Source organism: Pipistrellus kuhlii, unplaced genomic scaffold, assembly GCF_014108245.1.
Source record: "Pipistrellus kuhlii isolate mPipKuh1 unplaced genomic scaffold, mPipKuh1.p scaffold_m20_p_1, whole genome shotgun sequence".
Taxonomy (NCBI): domain Eukaryota; kingdom Metazoa; phylum Chordata; class Mammalia; order Chiroptera; family Vespertilionidae; genus Pipistrellus; species Pipistrellus kuhlii.
In genome coordinates this window covers 108210498-108223305 of record NW_023425404.1, presented here as the reverse complement: position 1 = coordinate 108223305, position 12808 = coordinate 108210498, and the positions used below count along the sequence as shown (strand labels likewise).

Below are 12808 nucleotides of genomic sequence, written 5' to 3'. Positions count from 1 at the left end.
TAACTGGCATTGTGTTTCTTCCACATGATGGCAAATGGATTTCTTCTGGGCAGTTTCTCTCTACTCAACCCTTTATCTGGATTGTACGGGAGGAAAAGGGGGAATTGGATACAGAACCCTTCTTCGTTTCCACATTTCTCACAGCTAATCCATTCTCCCTGACTGCTCTCTGGGTTGAGGGCTGAGCTAAGAGCTGTGAGTTTACTCAGTCATCCACAGAACGCAGACAGAAAAGGAGGACCCACTTCTGGAAATGGGCACAGCAGATATGAAATGGTTTTTAAATGTTTGAAATCTAATTTTTAAAAAAATATATTTTATTGATTTTGTACAGAGAGGAAGGGAGAGAGATAGAGAGTTAGAAACATCGATGAGAGAGAGTCATCGATCAGCTGCCTCTTGCACACCCCCTACTGGGGATGTGCCCACAACCAAGGTACATGCCCTTGACTGGAATTGAACCCGGGACCCTTCAGTCCCCAAGCCGACGCTCTATCCATTGAGCCAAACCGGTCCCGGCTGAAATCTAATTCTTGGTATCCTTTATGAAATTTAATGATATCAATATAAGTGATGCTGTTCCTCATATGGGCTTTGGGGGAAAATGTTGCCCATATCCTACCACTGAAACACAATCCTTGACAGCAGGATGAAGGTGTTTTCATTTCTCCTTGAATTTTTTTTAAATACATAGATTTTATTCCCATAGCTACAATATTAATATACTTAAGTTTCCCCACTATTCTAAGTATTCTACTTTTTAAAATTGTGCACAGAAATCCTCTTTCTATTTAGAATTCTTTCTCCTTGGGAGATACTCCCAGAGGTAGCATAAGTAAACCTTGATTTATCAAGACTTTAAAAAAAATTCTATTCCAAACTAAGTCCAAATGGGCTGCACTGTTTTAATCTTCAACCAGCAGTATTGGATGGTACCCTTTTCAATAATCCCAAGTCATAACCAGACTCAGTTTTACTGCTAGAATGAGGATTTTCATAAGTAAATCCTTCTATTATTCAGAAGACCTTTGATCATAAAAATATGGACACAAGACAGTTGTTTATGCTAGTGTGAGCTTTTGTTTCTCTCTGGGTCTTATTCCTTGTGAGATACAGAGTTAAAGGGTGGCATATATTTTTCATCACTGGAAGACATAAAATTAAAAGTACAACTCTACAGAGAAGTCCATGGAAAATCTCATGTCTTTTATAAAATGATCAACTTTTTAAACATCAGAGTAGCAGGAAGAGGGGACACTGAAAAAAAGAAAAATAAGCCTGTCCCTGTTCCTCACGCAGACACGCTGCTCTCAGCCTGGACACCTCCCTATTGTTATGGTTTCCAGCATCACCTTTGTAGTCAGGGCCCTGGGCATGGATCCCTCTCCCCCTTCTCTCACATCCATCATAACAACTTGTGATGCTAACTGATCCTTGGGGCTTTTCTGTCTTGAGGCCAGTGGCCATTGACTCTCTAGTTTTTGCTCCTTAAGGCAAAGTCCTGAGAAGAAAGAATAAACAGGAATTCAGAAATGGTGGCCCTACAGAGGTCTCATCGAAACACCAGGAAGAACAGGCTGTGCTGACAGACAGCTCTGAGGCACACTGGGACAAGAGGGGTGTTCTGTGCCTTGAGGGAAGCAAGGCTGGTCCAGGCCACAGCACCGAAAGTAATGATGAGCAGAGAAGTGGGTTCTGCCAGGGTCATAGGTCTCCCTTCAAGCTGTCCTGTGTTTTTTTTTTAATTTAATTTAAAAAAAATTTTAAATTTTTTTTTAAATTTTAGGGCATCCCAGATTTGTCTGAAAGGCTTGGTCATGCTGGAGGGGAAGAAAGTCAGAAAGTGTAAGTGTAAAGATGGCCCCAGTCCTAGATGGGGTCCTACCATGACTGAATTGTGGAATGGCACTTAAATCCAAATTCAGATTTAGACTGAAACTCATCCTATGCTACAGAATCACTGGGATATGAAGGTGACTGGGAGACCATAGGGTCCTAATTCTACTTTCTTCACACCCCTTTAAATATCAGGCCAGGGCCATAGCACGTCTCATCTGCTTTTGCTGTCTCCTTCCACCGATGTCTGACTATTCCACCTGTCTCTTCTTCTCACTTTCCGGCGTCAAGGTAAAAGGAACTGATGGATTCCTTGTCTTTTTTGGCACTTCCTATGCGCATATGCGACAGAGCAGAAGGGTGATTAGTAAACCACTCGTGCTTAGTAGCTCCCTGTTGCCACACAGAATTAACGTTTGCTACTCTTCAGTTTGTGGAATAAATCTGAACAGATTCTCAGAATAAATCAGTAAGTACCAGTTCGATAAGGGTAGCATCTCATTATCCTAACATTATACAAAAGTGCTTTAAAAGCACAAACGCTGTGTCATTTCACCAGCACCTGTTTTGAGTTAATATTTCTGAAGAAGGGAGTGAGTAAGTGACACAGAGGTAAAGAAACACGCGTTCTCTTCCAGGTCCTTCTTCATCTTGTACATGGCACCACTGATAATGATAGAAGCTACCTGTCTGCAAGGAGCCTAGCAAAGTGCTATGTATCCTGCATAGATCGTTGCATTTAAATTAATCCAGCAACAACTCTTTCTCCCAGATGAAGAAGCTGAGGCACAAAATAGTTCTCCTGGGCCATAAGTAACGGAGGTATATTCAAACGCAACTATCTCACTCCTAAGCCTGAGCTCTCCTGCAGTTCTAGACTGCCATTCATTCCACGGGGGGTGGGAGGGCAGCATTGACGGCGATTTTAGAGAGCTCTGAGATGTCTGTGTGAAGTTTTCAATACTTGAAAGTTTTATTTTACAAAGGGCTCACAAATTGGTTGGTACAGAAAAATGTAGTCTCCCCTGTAGCCCAATTAGCCATCCCCCCCCCTTTTAAAAAATATATATTTTATTTGTTTTTTTACAGAAAGAAAGAGAGAGGGATAGAGAGCTAGAAACATTGATGAGAGAGAATCAACGATCAATAGCCTCTTGCACACCCCCTACCGGGGATGTGCCCACAACCAAGGTACATGCCTTTGACCGGAATCGAACCTGGGATCTTTCAGTTGGCAGACCGACACTCTATCTACTGAGCCAAACCGGTTTCAGCTAGCCACCCCCTTTTTAATATAAAACACAAATGAACAGAGTTTTATATGTTAGAAATAAGGGCATTCATTATAAGCTCATACATTTCTACAACTTTGCACTTAATCTGTGGTCCAACACATCAATAACAATGGCAAAACATGATCCTGTTTATTTGTGTATGACTTTTGTTTCTTCACATCCCTTTTTCACAACATACCATGCTTTATTCGTGCAAAGAGAATTGAGACGTTTAAATATACATGGTTTCATGGCTCCAAAGTGCCACAAAGGATACCTCGTAGAGAGATCTAAAAGCCACAATCACTATAATTCCAAGAACATGAAAAAATCATGCAAAGTTCTTTATAGAAAATGATTCATGCCAGCTGGTGTGGCTCAGTGGTTGAGCATCGACCCATGAACTGAGAATTCATCAGTTTGATTCCCAATAAGGCACATGCCTGGGTTGCAGGCTCGATCCTGCAGATTCCTATTTCCTACCACTTATACAACATGAATGGACTTTGAGGTTATTGTACTAAGTAAGATAAGTCAAAAAGAGCAAGAAAAAATACTGTATGATCTTGTAAAAACAATACAAAAACTCGAGTCATGAAGTAGGAAGAAAACAAATTATCAAAAATTCATGACACTATTTCTAGTTTTCTTAAACAATGACTTAATGAGTTAATAGCAAAGTAAATTTTAACAGATATAACTAAATGTTCACCTTTAGTTTATTAAAATGTGCTAGTGATAGAATACCCACTGATAAAAGAGCAAAATGAAATTCATTTAAAGAAGAAGAACTTCTGATAATGATTAGTTACTTGAATTGCATGTATTGATTTTTGCATTTCTTAATATAAAGACATACTTTAATATGCTAAATAGACAAATGTATTTTTCTATTTTCATTTTAAAGCCATCAAGAGCTAATACTATAAAAGGAAAACACATATTTTATTTTACTATATACAACTGACTCATCTTAATTTTAACTATTTCTAATTTGCAATACTTTAGTTCATAGAAAAGTATGAATCAGATTCCTATTATAAGAAACTACTGAACAGAGAGCTTAAAAATCTAATCAGTTTTTATCCAATTTCTTGTGGTACAGAATCATTTCCTGTGAAATCTGCTATACTCTTCTATAATTTTACATGATTCCAGTGGGAATATTTCCATTAAGTCTTACATAAGAAATACCCAGGAAGATGGTGATGTACTTTCAGAAATAACTACTATCTGCTTTATGACATACTAATATTTTAGTTTCTGATTAGCACTTCTCAAACCATTTTTGCCATCTTCAGTGATAACCAAAAATCCTTCCAATATAAAAATGAAAATCTTCAACTTTAGTTACCTTTTGCACTGATAAAAGATAAATATGCAAATTGACCGTACCTCCATGACACGCACCAGCCAATCAGGATTAACTCAACAAAAGATGGTGGGTATCATGGTACAGGTACAGAGTGGCTGGGTAGCAGGATGCCTGCCATGAGGAGGAGTGGGGGGGGGGGGGAGAGCATGGAGGGAGCTACAGGAATGGTGCTCCAGCTGGAGAATGAAAGACTGAAGGCTCTCGCCCGAGTGAACACTGAAGGCTCTAGCCAGAGCAAAGATGGAAGGTGGTGGCCACAGCAAAGGCCTAGATCCTGGGTGCCAGAGGAAAACTGGTTCTGGCAGCCATGGGAAGGAAGGCTTACTGCATGAATCTTCATGCAATGGGCCTCTAGTTCCTTATATAAATGCAAAAGATTGCATTGTATGTTGTGAAGACTCATGCTGAGTCTTGCCAATCATTGAACTTTTAAAAATCTTAATTTATTATAAAGTAACAAGGGTAGATGAGAATTCTTTAGTAGCAAAACATATCAAACACTGTAGTGATAAAAAAAATGTAACAATCAATTATGTATCCTGACAACTGAACATTGAATCAGACAGAATGAGCAAACAATCACAGATTCATCACAGGATAAAATTTATACATGTAGTTCACTCATTTGAGAAATTAAAATTTCTTCTCCAGAATTGACTCACTTAATGAATATTTATTAAGTACATGCTTATTATCTCAAGTTCCTGTCCTCACATAGCTTAACTTATATTCTATAGAAGAGATAATAATAAGATAACCAATAATTTCAGTTAATAAATAAAGTAAAAGGAAGTTATATGAGTAGAGAGTAACCATGGGAATAGAATGGGCAGACAATATGAATTGGTGTGGTTAAGGCAAGCTTCTTTTGAATTTTCAATGATCCATTTGTCCTTCTCTATCCACCTGTCCATTCATCATTTATGTGCCAGCTACTTCTGGACAGTTGGTATACATCCTATATAATAAAATCCTAATAGGCAAATCTACTAAACGGTGGAATGACCGATTGCTATGATGCACACTGACCACCGGAGGCAGACAATCCACAGGGGGAGTGCCGCTCAGCCAGAAGCCAGGCTCATGGGTGGTGATCACAGCGGCAGTGGCGGGAGCCTCTCCTGCTTCTGCTGTAGGTAGGTGGTAAGGAGCAAGGGGTACTGTAATGCAAGAGCCCCAGAATGTGAGAGGGATGTCTGACTGCTGGCTTAGGCCCGATCCCCTAAGCTGGCAGGCTGATATCCCCCAAGAGGCCCTGGACTGCGAGAGGGCACAGGCCAGGCTGAGGAACCCCACCCAGGGTGCATGAATTTTGTGCACTGGGCTCTAGTCAGTAAATAAGATCCCTTACCTTCAAGGGGCTTATATTCTAGAAGGCAGAGATAGACCATGATTAAATAATAAACACAATAAACAGAAAAAGTATGTAGTATATTAGAAGGTGATAAAAACTCTAGAAAAAGAAAAATCAAAACAAGGTTTGGAAAGCTAAGGAGTAAGGTGATAGGGCAGGTACAGTTTTCTGTGGGAGTACAGGCAGCCTGCATGGAGGAGGTGACATTTAAACAAAAACATGAAGGAAGTGAGGGAATGCAGTTATCTGAACTCCAAGCAGAGGGAGGAGCCAGTGCAGAGGCCCCACACTGGGAGTTGGCCAGACATGTCAGAAAATTGTAAAGAGAATAAGGCAGAGTGAAGTGAACCAGGGAAAAAGAACAAAAAATTAGGTCAGGACTCTCAGGTGATATGTGGCTTTGCAGGTCATAGTCAAGACTTTTGGCTTTTATTCTGTGAGAGGAGAAGTCAGGGAAGGGCTTCCTATAAAAGATTGATATGGTTTGCAATATTAAAAGGACTATAGTGGCTTTTGAATTGAAAAGAGACTGTGAGCACTTTTTGGGTGGAAACAGAGAAATCAGTTGGAAATTATGATGATCAGGTGGAGAGATGATGGTGTTAAGTCAGAGCAGCAGCAATGGGCTAGTTAAAAGTGGTCCAGTTCTGGGTACACATTTTCATAGTTGAGCCAACAGGATTTGCTGATAAGTTTGATGTAGGTGTAAAGAGAGTCAACAATGATGCCAAATGGTTTGGGCCTGAGCAATGAAAAGGACAGAGTATCCATCAAGACATATTGGGAAGTCTACAGGTGGCTAGGAGGCAAAAATCAGGAGTTCCATCTGAACCCGTAAAATTTTAGATTTTAATGAAATGTCCAAGTTAAAATCTGGTCACCTTAGTGTTGGAGTGATGGTCAATCTGCTGATATTACTCTTTTATTAGATAGGATAGAGGCCTGGTGCATGGGTGGGGACCAGCTGGTTTGCCCTGAAGGGTGTCCCGGATCAAAGTGGGGGTTCCCTTGGGGCATGGGGCAGCCTGGGTGAGGGGCCTGTGGTGGTTTGAAGGCTGGCCACACACCCCGGCGATCCAAGTGAAGGCCCTGGGATCTGGGATTTATTCACCTTCTACAACTGAAACTTTGTAGCCTGGAGTGGAGCCAAGCCTCCTGCTTGCTCCGTGGTGGCAGCCATTTCTGTTGGAATTTATTTATCTTCTATAATTGAAACTTTGTAGCCTGGAGTGGAGGTCTAGGCCAGTTAGGGCTGCAGAAGCTTGGCTTCCTCCATCGCCTGAGGCAACCCTAGCCTCCTGCTCTTCCAGCTCAGTGGCTGTCACCATTTCTGTTGGAATTTATTTACCTTCTATAATTGAAACTCTGTACCCTTGAGTGGAGGCCTGGGCCTGTCAGGGTGTGTGGAAAGCTTGGCTTCCTCCACTGCCAAGGAAATCCAAGTCTCCCTCCTGCTCTCTGTGGCATAGCCATCTTGGTTGGGGTTAATTTGCATACTCGCTCTAAATTGGCTAATGGGCGTGGTTGGTGGGCATGGATGTGATGGTATAGCGGAGTGATGATTAATTTGCATATTACTCTTTTATTAGATAGGATGATTAATATGCATGTATGTAAGTATAAGTATATATTTATTAAATTTAAAATAGCTATATTAATCAATAATTAAGCAAAGGAATAAATGTTTAAAACAAAATTTGAAATCTTATCACCCTAAAAGCTACTGAAATGAATAACAATCACAACATAAATAAGTTAAAGTTGTATATGGAGCAAAACTACATGGGATAGCCAAAACCTGTTTGGCTGCCAAAACTGGTTTGGCTTAGTGGATAGAGCGTTGGCCTGTGGACTGAAGGGTCCCGGGTTCAGTTCTGAAGGGGCATCTGCCTTGGTTGTGGGCACATCCCCGGTGGGGTGTGTGTAGGAGGCAGCTGATCAATGTTTCTCTCTCATCAATGTTTCTGGCTCTTTATCCCTTCCTTTCTGTAAAAAGTCAATAAAATACATTTTTTAAAAACTATATGGAATAATAATCACATATGGACTTACCTATTTATCTAGAGATAAATGTAGCATAACCATTTCTTTCTGCCTATCAGAGAGCTGCCCACTTTGTCATTTAGTCTTAGCAGACCACTGCCCTCCAACAGTGCACTGGCTTCTTTCTCCCAGTGGAGCTGTCTTTCCCTTGGGCATCCTCTTCGGAAGGCACAGAACGTGCTCCACGGAAAGAATCCGATTCTGAGAGAGGGTACTCAATTTTATTTACTCTGGGTTGTGAAACATATGTCTCTCTGACTTAGAGGAAATGAGCAGTAATTTTCAGTTAAGCCAGCATCTTAAGAAGAAAAATGTTTATCTTTCATTTTACTATTAATTAGTCTTACCAAGCATGATAACAGTATTTTTTAAGTTATTTAGAACCTAATGGTATAATTCAGGAGCAAGTAATTTTTATTTTAGGCTTGCTAATAAAAAACAAAACAAAACAAAAAACCCACTTTTTTTTATTTCCCCCTTCAGTTGTAATGGACGGAATGTTGATTAAATGAGGTCATGTGACGTCAGATAAAGAGCTTCACAGACAAGAAAAAGATAATGGAGTTCATCATTAAACCAGTATTACAGGAAATGTTAAAAGGTTTTCTAGGGAAAGGGAAAGAAGAAGAGGGAAAGGGAGAGGGAGGGGCAGGGGGAGAGGGAGAGGGAGGGGCTGGGGGAGGGAGAGGGAGGGGTGGGGGAGAGGGAGAGGGGAGGGGGAGAAGATAAAAAAGGTGGAGGTGAAGGGGCAAGAGATCAACCAAAGGACTTGTATGCATGCATATGAGTATAACCAATGGACACAGATGAGGGGAGGGGGGTGAGGGCATATGCTGGAAGTTGGGGGTGGCCAGGGAGAGGTCAATGGGGGAAAAGGAGACTTAGGTAATATATTAAATAATAAAGGATTTAAGTTAAAAAATGGCAATAAATACATATCTATCAACAACTGAATCTAAAAATCAAAACAAATGAACAAGGAATCTAATGAACAAAATAAACTGATGAATAAAACAGAATCAGAGGCATGGAAGCATGGAACAGACGGACAGATCTCAGAGGGAAGGGGTAAGGGGGCCCGGAAGAGATTACCTGAAGAACTTCTATGCAGACATGCATTACCTGTGGACACAGACAATGGGATGGTGAAGGCCTGGGGCAGGGAGGGAACTGGATGGAGGTGGCAGGTGTGGGAGTGGGAGGGGGGATATCTGTAATACTCTCTCAACAGTGAAGTTTTTTTTTTTTTTTTTAAAAACGAGGTCATGTGGACACAGCCCTAATCCAATGGGACTGGTGTCCTTATTAGAAGGAGAAGGAGCCACCAGAGATCCTGGTGCTCACAAAGGAGGGCATGTGAGGACACGAGTGAGCGGGGGCCATCAGCAATCCCAGGGCAGAGGCCCCACTGGAAACTGACCCTGCCAGACCTTTCCTGGAGCCGTCCCAGCCTCCAGAACGAAGAGATGCCAATTCCTGCTGTGCAAGCCTACAATCTATGGCATGTTGTTGTGAACAGTCTACATAGCTGCCTTAACCAAATCAGCATGTTGGTTTCTATTTCTAGTAAAAAAAAAACACCACACACACAGCTTTAATCTACGTCATTGTGATATCAAAGCCTTCATAACCAAAGATAATTTCTCTATCTAAAATTCCTGTGTACTTTACAGAGGAAATTAGGAAAACGTCAAAACAATAAAAATCCACTCCCCTTTTCAACATTTTCTTAGCCTCTATTCTGTGTGAAGCCCAGCACTGTACAGCCAAGGCCAGGATGGGACAGGACACAGGCGTCCGTCCTTCCGCCCACAGCAGCTCTAGCCGGGAACGTGTGCCTGCTCCAAACACAAACTTTAGTAAAGGCAACGGAAAGGTGTGTTCACTCTCGTCTGCTATTGGTGAGCTGCATTTTATTGTGTGTAGTTGCTGCTTCCAGCTCCTGAATAAACAACCTTACATTTCCTTTGTTTCTCTGCTATACTTTACCCACTCAGCTGTCCCATTACTTAGGGATTTTTCTCTAAAATATACAGTTTCGCCGAAACCGGTTTGGCTCAATGGAGAGCGTCGGTCTGCGGACTGAAAGGTCCCAGGTTCGATTCAGGTCAAGGGCATGTACCTTGGTTGCGGGCACATCCCCGGTAGGGGGTGTGCAAGAGGCAGCTGGTCGATGTTTCTCTCTCATTGACGTTTCTAGCTCTCTATCTCTCTCCCTTCCTCTCTGTAAAAAATCAATAAAATATATTAATAAAATAAAATATATAGTTTCTATTTTGTTAAAGTGTAAAAATTAAAAAAAAGAAAACAACACATCAACACAAACAAAAACAAAGAAAGAGCATCACCACAGGGACCAGCACACATTCTTTGAAGGGTTTTCACCCTCCAAGTGCGGCCCTGAGACACCCAGCACCTCCCTCACGACTGGTCTGCACGCCTCCATCGAGGCTCTGCCCAGGAAGCACAGGAGTGAGAGGGTGAAGAGGGCCCCTCCACAGCACTGCTTTTCCTTTAAACTCTGATAAAAGGTCTCTTCTGCACTCGTTTGGAAAATTATACACTACCAAGAATTTCCGAAGCAGCTTTCTAAACAAACACAAGGGAAGCCTTCACAAAGCACAGGCTGACCAACGTGGGGGGACGCATTATGTTTTGTTTTAATTCCATAATCTTCACTTCTCTACTCCAACAGCTGCAGGTTCAGCTCAGCCCACAGAGTTCTAGTGATCAAAAGTTATGCACATTTGTGTGTGTTTATTTTGCTAATGTTTATTTCACACCGAGTGCTTTGTTTTTCTTAAGTAAGAAAATACAGGGTGGACTATCCCCAGGGCCAAAATCAAATGTTCTGGCAGGGAGTACGTTCATGCAGAGAATTGGGGGTGGCAAGTTCTGAACATGAGACCTCTCATTGTTCTCTAGAAACTTTTAAAACTTTGGTTGCTCCCCTTACTTCACTGTCACACGACTGTCCGCAGTACCACTGACTGCCACTACCCTTAACATGGCAGTGTTATCAATGGAAACGGGGTGTCCACTGCTGGAAGCAGGGGATCCCTTTCCCCACTGGGTGCTGGGAGTTGGGTTCTTTCGATATCTTGAAAAAAATAATTTTCTATGACTGGCACAGGAAGATGAGTGATTTTGTTTGCGTGGAATTATATCCCTTCTTTTCTAAAGCCCCATTTTCCTTGGTCCAGTCCTGGAAGATGTGCAGCTGGGGATTTAGCAGCACTAAAAGCAAAGCCAGAGTCCCAGGTTTCCATCCCATGGTGGAGCTGGGTCAGGTGTGACATCAGGCTAGGTGTGGTCCATTAGTCCATTGTGTGTGGGGTCCACCTGCCCCAGACCCAGGGGAGTGCAGGGCATGGAATGTGCCCCCTGCAACCAAGAGGCCAAGATGGCAAGAGAGTGAACTCTTCCATTCAGGCATTTATTTACCTCAAATCTCCCTGCCCTTGCAGTGGCCATGGCTCCCCTGGCAAGTCCCAAGTCCCTATGTCATCCGGACATGCCTATATTTGCCTTCCCTTTGCTCCCTCCCTGTTAATGAATAACCTGGTTATTTACAACAGTCTTAGCAGAACTGGGTTCAAAGGGGTAGACAGTCCAGAAAGACAGACATCAGTTGAATGTATGAAAAACCCAAATGCTGAACACTGACTAGGTTGTATTTTTAGATGCAAAGTTCTCATTTGAACACCTACAGTTAAACTCTGATAGTAACTTGTGGTAAAAGGTAAAATGAGGCATATTAAAGTGGCCCGAGATTTCATCTGGGCCAACAGTGATTCAAATCGGGCAGCACCAAACTAAAAGGGATTAGGAGTGCTCTACCAACAGGAGGCAAGGAAAAGGCTTTTATAGAGAAAATGCAGAATCAAAGCAAGGAAATTATTTGACTGGCTTTTTGGGAATGCTTAGCTGGCTGTTTGTGATTGGTTGCTATTAGATTTTATTTTCTGGGATACCAGTGCATTCATAGGAACTGCCTCTGGCTTAGGTTGCTGGTGTGCTTATGTATATTACCAAGGTATTACAGGCACCACAATCTAATGGCGTTCTTGTTTAATTAGTTTAAAACTGGTAATTATTCTAAGGGTCTTTACGAAAGGCATCTAAAATATCTGCTCAAGACATCTTCAGTCAAGTTGGGATATTTCCAACTTCTCTATGGCCTTCAGAGCATGTAGTTGGCTATTGGGTGTGAATATAAGAAGTACTAATTATATCAGTGGCAGTAGAAAGATATGACAGCTTGATAAATATATTTCTTCAAGTATTATTAGACTATGATAATTAATACTTGTATTATTAGACTATGATAATTATGATAATTAATAATTGAGAACTTACTGCATGCAAGCTGTTATATTTAACATATCTCATTTTGTCTCCATCAAAACACTCTGATTATGTGTCTAGTAAGTGAGGCCCTGGGATTCAAACCCAGGTCTTTTTTGAGTACAAGAGCACAAGTTCTCTTATAACCACTCTCTCCTGTCATCAAGAAAGACCATAACCTCATTTGTAACACTTTCATCTTCACTTATTTCTATTTATTCTCTAATATTTCCCCAAATCCTATTCTATATCTAATATCCTATGGAAATACTATAAAGTATACTTATTTCATAACTTCCCATAAAGTTTTATTAATTCATATTTGATAAATATTCAAATAATTTAAATACAGTGTTCCTTCATGTTAGCTTTTACATTTATTCTTTTTATATTTCTCCCAGTTGAAATTCTTACAAAAAATTATTACCCAATTGTATTTTCCCTTTTAAAAACTATAACTACAGTCTGTCTTGTATGGCTCAGTAGTTGAGTGTCGACCCATGAACCAAGAGGTAGGTCATGGTTTGATTCCTGGGCTATGGGCTCAATCCCTGGAAGAGGGCATACTGGAGGCAGCCA

At 41.2% G+C, this 12808-nt stretch overlaps 1 protein-coding gene across 11 annotated transcripts in view; it reads right to left on the bottom strand.

The window, feature by feature from the left end:
* Nucleotides 1-12808, bottom strand: part of CACNB2 (calcium voltage-gated channel auxiliary subunit beta 2) — a 353464-nt gene that overhangs the window by 50335 nt on the left and 290321 nt on the right. The gene's annotated exons all lie outside the window — the stretch shown is intronic.